The sequence below is a fragment of the Octopus bimaculoides genome, chromosome 15 (genome assembly GCF_001194135.2).
Source record: "Octopus bimaculoides isolate UCB-OBI-ISO-001 chromosome 15, ASM119413v2, whole genome shotgun sequence".
NCBI lineage: Eukaryota > Metazoa > Mollusca > Cephalopoda > Octopoda > Octopodidae > Octopus > Octopus bimaculoides.
The window spans coordinates 51,530,115-51,538,087 of record NC_068995.1 but is presented as its reverse complement, the minus strand read 5'-3'; the positions used below and the strand labels follow the sequence as shown (position 1 = coordinate 51,538,087).

At 35.9% G+C, this 7,973-nt stretch overlaps 1 long non-coding RNA gene across 1 annotated transcript in view; it reads left to right on the top strand.

The window, feature by feature from the left end:
* Positions 1-6,190: 6,190 nt before the first annotated feature.
* Positions 6,191-7,973, top strand: part of LOC106870793 (uncharacterized) — a 31,865-nt gene continuing 30,082 nt past the window's right edge. The window contains exon 1 of the long non-coding RNA XR_001409574.2: positions 6,191-6,775. This is a non-coding gene — a long non-coding RNA (uncharacterized LOC106870793). The remainder of the gene's footprint in view (positions 6,776-7,973) is intronic.

Sequence of the window (7,973 nt, the reverse complement as noted above, 5' to 3'; positions counted from 1 at the left end):
ATATATACATACATACATACATACATACATACATACATACATATATATATATATATATAGAGAGAGAGAGAGAGAGAGAGAGAGAGAGAGAGAGAGAGTGAGAGAGAGAGAGAGAAACACAGACGTACAAATATGTATGTATCAAATATATGTAGATAAATAAATAAATATACATATAATATAAATAAATATATATATATATATTTATATATTTATATATACGTATAAATACATGTGTGTGTGTGTGTGTGTGTGTATGTTTGTGTGTCTATGTGTCTACCTGTGTGCGTGTGTGTGCTTGTGTGTGTGTGCATATATGCTCGCGTCTGTCTCTACAGGTTTAATACAAATCATGTTCCTAGCGAAAAATCTTATCAGACTTAATATCGAGTTTAAAAGTAAAATGAAATAAGAGGAGTTCATCCCCGCCGTCATCGTCGTCACCATCATCATCATCATCATCATCATCATCATTACACTCATGACCACGACTACCACCATCACCAGCCAACAGCTTCCATCGTAGCAACGAATGAGCTTCTACATCAGTCATGAACCCCTATGTTCAACTAACGTTTATTCTAGCGACCCCGGAAGAATGAAGGGCAAAGTCGACCTCGGCCGAATTTGAACTCAGAACCTAAAGAGGAGGCGAAATGCCGTTAAGCATTTTATCCAGCACCGTAACGATTTCGCCATCGCATCGTCTTTACAACTACAACAACAGCAACAACAACGACGACAACAATGGCCGCTCTCCTCCTGAACCCTCACACCCTACCAAAATGTGCTGAATGCTCTCTAACCTACGTTCGCCGAGAGGTTGATCATTAAGACAAATTAGTTTATTAGGTGATTTGCATAAATTAAATTAGGATTTGTGGTCTGATGAATACTAATTGTAGACGTACACACACCAGCGCGCGCGCGCGCGACTGCCTGCGTTTGTGTGCATGCGGTTGAGTCTGTGTGCATGTGTATTTCTGTGCGCTTGCGCATGAGTATTTGCGTGTGTGTGTATGTGTGTGTGTGTCTGTATATTAATATAGTAAAAGAAAGCCAGCTCGCCTGTAGTTAGAGCATTGCATGGTACAAATGCTTTGCAGCATACAGGAGTTGAACAAAATAATGGAAACACCTTGAAATTTCAAACAAATTCATTTTAATATGGGACAGGACCGCCTTTGACAGTAATTACAGCTTGACTTCTACGAGGTATGGACTCGTACAAAGTTTGAATTGTTTCTAAAAGAATATTTGTCCATTCTTCAGCTAAAACAGTCTTCAGTTCTTGTAATGACGATAGTTGAGGATATCGACTCCTTCCTTGTTTTTCTAAAATGCACCATAAATGTTCAATAATATTGAGATCTGTGGACAGATATGATGTTCAACTTCACTAGAACTTTCGACTTTAACTTCAGTTAAGGCCCCGTTCTTAGCAAACCATGATACTTTACCTCAACCTTACACAAAATGAGCAACGGGGGCTGACCTGCTAAATATGGCAATTAAATACCACACACACAACAACCTAATGCGTAGTAATCCGTTATACATTTTGTCCGGCATGTCAGCATGATAGTAACACTAATAATGGTTACAAGTTTTGGTACAAGGCCAGTAATTTGGGGGAAGTGGGTAAGTCAATTACGTCGACTCCAGTAATCAACCGGTACTTCTTTTAGTGCGCCCGAAAGGGTGAAAGACAAAGTTGACCCCGGCGGAATTTGAACCCTGATCGTAAAGCCAGGTGAAATACCAGTTTGCACTTTGTCTGGTGTACCACCTTACAACTACTACTACTACTGCTGCTGCTGCTACTACCACTACTACTACTACTACTACTAATAATAATAATAATAATAATAATAATAATATGAAGATGATGGAGAAGAAGAAGAAGAAAAAGAAGAAGACGAAGAGGATGATGATGATGATGATGATGATGATGATGATGATGATGATGATGATGAGTAGGAGGAGGAGGAGGAGGAGGATAACCGAAGCAAAAATATAAGTATAAGTCGGGAAGGATGAATAACGAAAGAAATGAAATAGGAGAATGAAACGGGATGAAAAAGAAATTAAGAAACTAAGATGAAAGCAAGAGAGAGAGAGAGACTGATGAAACAGATGAAAGATGGCATAGACTCCATCTGGAGAGAATTTTCTTTTGATGGAAGAACACATGGAAGCATAACGGATGTGAAAGGTCAGAGCCCAGGGTCAATTCCGTATCAAGTGTCAGCCATTTTTTTTTTTTTAATAAAATATTCCATCGTTTCATTGCGTTCTTTAGGTTTTGAGTTAACTCTGTCAGGTAACAGAAATATTGACAGTATATGGCTTACGGATGGAAGATCTTTCACACATAAATATATTTATATACCGACCTATGAAAACTTTATAGCCCGAATAATAATAATAATAATAATAATAATAATAATAATAATAATAATAATAATAATAATAATAATAAATGCCCTGATGCAGTACCAGGCAGTGGCTTTCATGGCTTCTCATTTTAACTGATTGGAAGTGTTATCATGTACATTGTTCTGTCTTGGTATAAAAGATGGACTACAGCAAATATTCCGTTCAATACCACCATATTTGCTTGTAAGTTGTTTGGCATTAACCAGTTGAGCATGTCCCTTGCTGGCTGACAATATGTGCATCTCTGATCATGAGCAGAAGTAGTGGGGGAGCATCGTAGCTAGGTGTTGAGAGGAATTCTTTGGCGTTTGGATAATTCACCTCTGGGAACATGGGTGTCTCGTTCAGCATCCTTAAATAACCCTTGTTCAGAGCCCGACCTTTTGAGCGAGATGGACTACTTAACCTGAAGAAGCCATGGAACAGATTTCATAATTGCGATTCACATAATGTTTTCTTTATTTTTTTCAGATCGTGAGGCATCAAACTCCTGAATCTTTTGAACTTTGCGATATGATGAAAACACCGATAATTTATTGAATAGTAAATATTTTCTTCTTTGGACAAGACCCTTGCATTGTTTTCTTCCATATCTTTTCGCTCTGGGTTCAAATTTTCCTATGTCACCTTTGCTATTTCAATTTTCACGATCGATACAATAAAATACCAGTCAAGTACTAAATCTTATCTAAAGCTATACTCTTGCCCAAAGATTTTGGCCTTCAGGAGCGGCAGTATTATTAGAAAGTTAAATAAATCTCTGACAGTATTTATTTATGCCCTTTTACGCTCTAAGTTCAAAGTTCTCCAGCATTCACTTTACAAGCCTAAGAGGATCGACGAAAGAAATTACTAGTACCATACTAAGGTCAATCTATTTAATCGACTGTTCTCATTCCCAAAATCTGTAGCCTAGTACAGAAATTAGAACCCATTATTATTACTGAAAACAATGTGTGGCTCATACGGTAGAGTAGTATCGTACCACAAACCTGGGGTCAAGTACGGCGATATATTTAGTTAATTCTAAATCAGGTAAAATTGCTGGCCTTGTTTCAATATTATAAACCATAATCTACGTCCAAATCGTAATATTTACTCTAGTGAAATATTTCCTTGCAATTATCTGTTTTAGATTAAGAAAGTATATTCTGGAAATAAATTACAAAACTATATTCAGATAATAATATTGATTTCTAAAATTGGCAAACATTCAGACATTTCAAGGGTAAGTGGTATTAACAATTAAATCGATCTAAGTCTATTAAGACTATTACTGGTACTTATTTTGTGTCTACCCGGGTTGGATGAAAGTAGACCGGTTCTGGCACGTCTTAGACGCAAAACGGAAATGAGGGAAATTAAGCGAAGTAAAACATTCAGAACGATATTTTACTGTTTTATCAGTTCATTGCATTATAATAGTATAAAAGAAGATGGAAATAAAAGCATTCTTTGGCCAGAATTCCGTATATTCGACAGAGAGGAAGTAAGTCATAGTGAAAGAAATAATGGCTGGAAAGCTCTAGACAAAAATCATAAATAAACTGTTTGGTTATTATAACTGTACAGGATCAATGCAGAACCATAAATAATTATAAAATAAAGTAATGATAAAAGAGGCAACCGTCAAGAGATGGTTATGTAAGATCAATGAAGCCGGACGACTGAGAACATCAGCTCTTCATGCCCAGTCTTAGCCAAGTCAGTGCTTATTCACATGAGCGACCGGTTGGCTAGCCGTGTCTTCTGAGTACAGAGTCTTCGACGTGCAGGCGGATAACAAACGGAATAGGCGTATAAGCATTACCACAGTACCAAACAACAGTAAATGACCTTGACTTGGACCCAAACTGTCTGGGATTTGCTTGTTTAGACTGATAAAAGATCAAGGTCAGCCATACAGATATAATAATCTTTCTCCGACAGGCAGAAAGACTGATTTTTTTGGTTTTGTTTTTGAGGTGGTGGGGTGGGGTGGAGTTAGTCGATTCCATCGACCCCAGTGCTCCACTTTTATTGACCACCAGAGAATGAAAGGCAAAAATCCACCTTGGTGCAATTTGAACTTAGAACGTATTGACAGACAAAAATTGCCACAAAGTATTCTGCCAGCTCGCCGCCTTGAAGTCTACTGTAATGATTATTTCAATTTTTTGTCACAAGGGCAGCTTGGGGGAGGTGGAGATGAGTCGATTACATCAACCCCAGTATTCAACTGGTACTTATTTTATCGATCCCCTTGAAAGGATCAAAGGCAAAGTCGACCTCGGCGAAATTTGAACTGAGAACGCAGCGACAAGCGAAATACCGCTAAACATTTCATCACGTTCTAACGATTCTGTCAGCTCGCCGCCTAAAAGTCTGCTATAATGATAAAAGACAGGTAGGGGAAATATCTGGACACAGGTAGACATTTCCAAACCATCTGAGTAAAATCTCATCGGGAAGATAATCAAGAAGAAACTGTCAATGAATAAAGACCTTGAAATTATTACAAGTATGGTCGGCTCCGTCTCGTATCCGAGCATTGGGTTCGTCAGTTTCCATTCAGCCTCCTCAGCTGGTGTTTGTGCCGAAAGTAGATAGATAGATAGATAGATAGATAGATAGATAGATAGATAGATAGATAGATAGATAGATAGATAGATATGAATATGCCAAAGTAGAAAAAATCACATGGAGACCAGAAGACAAGACAAAACGTAATATCAATGAGGTCCTGGTAACTTCGGAACATCGTAAGATATGCAGTTGAGAGGGGAAAAAAATCATGTTTACTACCAACCTACAGGGGAAAAGAATATTCCATTCAGATACGAGAATTGATAATATGAATACCTAAAACAAACAATCAAAATACAGAGAAATATATAAGTTGTACTTCTGATGCAACTGTCAAACGTATTTCGAGAATTACATACAAACTTGGTTACGTCTAGAAATATACAATGGGAAAGGATAGTAAATCTCGCAATCAAAGATCTTATCACGTAAGACAGAACACAAAAAAAGGATCGGTACTTTTTTTGCTCTTTTTTGACGGAGAACAGCTAAACAAACAAAACATTTGCTTAGCCCTTTTGATACCAACCCACCAATGACCACTTCTGGTTGTATAACACAAACTTTCTGGTTTAACGTGATCTAAATGTAAATCTTCCATCAAGATATGAAGCTAAATTACGTTCCATACAGCGGCTTAAAAATGACAAATATATTTTGCTTCATTCATCATTTAAAAACATTAAGTTTAACAAATATATGATGTATTTCAATAGAAATGTGTTAACAAAAGAGTTAAACAGTAACTTTACAATGGCTATATTTATGTGATTTGGCATAAATAAAACATAATCCTCGTTGACTAGGATTTGCATATAAATTTTTTAGTGGTTATCATACTTCTCCCACGATGTAATTGTTTCAGTTTCATCACGATCCCAGATCAAACCACCGAACAAATACAACTTCAAGATCTATATACATAAAAAGGAATGACAGGGTCAGAATAAAAGCCAAAAGAAGAGGAGCAGACGTGAATTATACATGATTAGAAAATATGGAAAACCTTCAACGCTTCTAATGACGTAAGCTGGCCGATTCCAAACAGAAAGATTTCTATCAAAATATGAATGAATAATGGTAAATCGGAAATGCTAGACACTCCAGCCAGGAAATGAGTCTCTGTAGAAAATATCAGTTTCTGAAAGAAAACAACGAAGATACTTCGAATAGATCAATACTAAAACCGTTTAGGAATAAAACTAAGAAGCGATAGCATTAGCCTACAGTCAAATGCTTCGGTTATCTGACAGACTGGTGGGCTTGTTAGCTATGTTGATAAAATACCAAACGGCTATATTTCATGTGCGTACATTAATATACGAACATGAAACACAAGAATTTTTAACAATTTTCTAATATATAAGTCGCATTTATGGCTGTTCGTCTAAGAAGTTCACTTTGCAACCGCGAGGTTTAGGACTTATTTCCAGTGCGTAGCATATTGGATAAGAGTTTTCTACTAAAGCCCCGGGTTGACCAATGCCTTGTGAATGAATTTGGTGGACGAAACTTTACTCACCGTCGTATTTGTGTGTGCGCTTGTGCTCCCTCCACTGTACTCTTTCTAAAAGGCCGAGAGACAACATTATGGTTCCCAATATTCTCTCGATATATGTGTAAGAATAGAAATGTAAGCATTGTGTGAAATGACCAAGCTATCTACCTGGAAATCTAAGCCGAGAATCTTCAGAGGCTGTGAGAAACCATCATAAGAGATGCAAAACTATGTGTTCAGCTTACTCATTCTCGGATAAAGAACTCAGGCAATGTAGCGTTTTCTTTTACCGTATATCTATGTTTCTTAGACATTTCCTCATACAGATTATTCGTCTTCAAAACCTCAATGTGGCTAGCAACACTAGCGAAAGTATTGTAAACTGTCTTTTCTGTGTCGTTCACAACTTCACTCATTGTAATTTGATTTTTCTTTCTTTCTTTTTCCGCTTGTGTGAGTGTTGTAATTGTTAGCGCTTTTAACTCTTAAAATATTTTTCATGTACAATGCGTGGGTCTAGTTATAAGACTAATATGTTCTCTTTGTATTTCTCTTTTCTTTTCGTTCTTTCTTTCCTTCACTGTATAGTCATGTTCATTTTCATTTACGAAAACGCATTTTCCTAACGAGAAACCGTTTTGATTTGATTGAAAAAAGAAAATCAAGGATAAAGGATGACAACGTATGTTTCTTGCGATATGAGTTAGACGACCAACTCGTTTCAGTGGCTTCTTTGTCAAACATTATCGAAAAATATATGTTTTATATTTTTTCTGTCAGTTTTGTCGATGAAATTCCTAAATCCTCGGAGCCAAGGGACAATAGATTTGTTCAGAAATATAACAACAGCAACAACAACAATAATAATAATAATAGTAATAATAATAATAATAATAATAATAATAATAATAATAATAATAATAATGTAGGAATATGAACTCGGTTAAAGCGGAGTAAATACATAGAAGGAAATTAAATGAATAATGATTAATGAGAATGTGTTGAAAAAATTGATAGATGTAAAGGAAATGAAGCAGAACAATTTGGCAAACCGCTATGATTAGAGCCAGGACGTGTATACATGCGTGTGTGTGTGTGTGTGTGTGTGTGTGTGTGTGTGTGTGTGTGTGTGTGTGTGATTGTGACCAAGTGATGTGAATATGTATATGTATACTTACACACTTATATACATATACGCATACATATCAATATATATATATATATATAAATATATATACATATACATGTATAATATATCAATTATGTAAGCACACAAATACATGCACATATATACACACACCGTATAAATATTAATATATAGATATGTATGTGAGCATGTGTATGTATGTATGTGTGTACTTTCCTATTATACCTAGTGTATATAATCTACTATATCTGTAAATGCAAAATATATTATATATATACATATACGTGTGTGTATCTGTATATACTTATATATATATATATATAT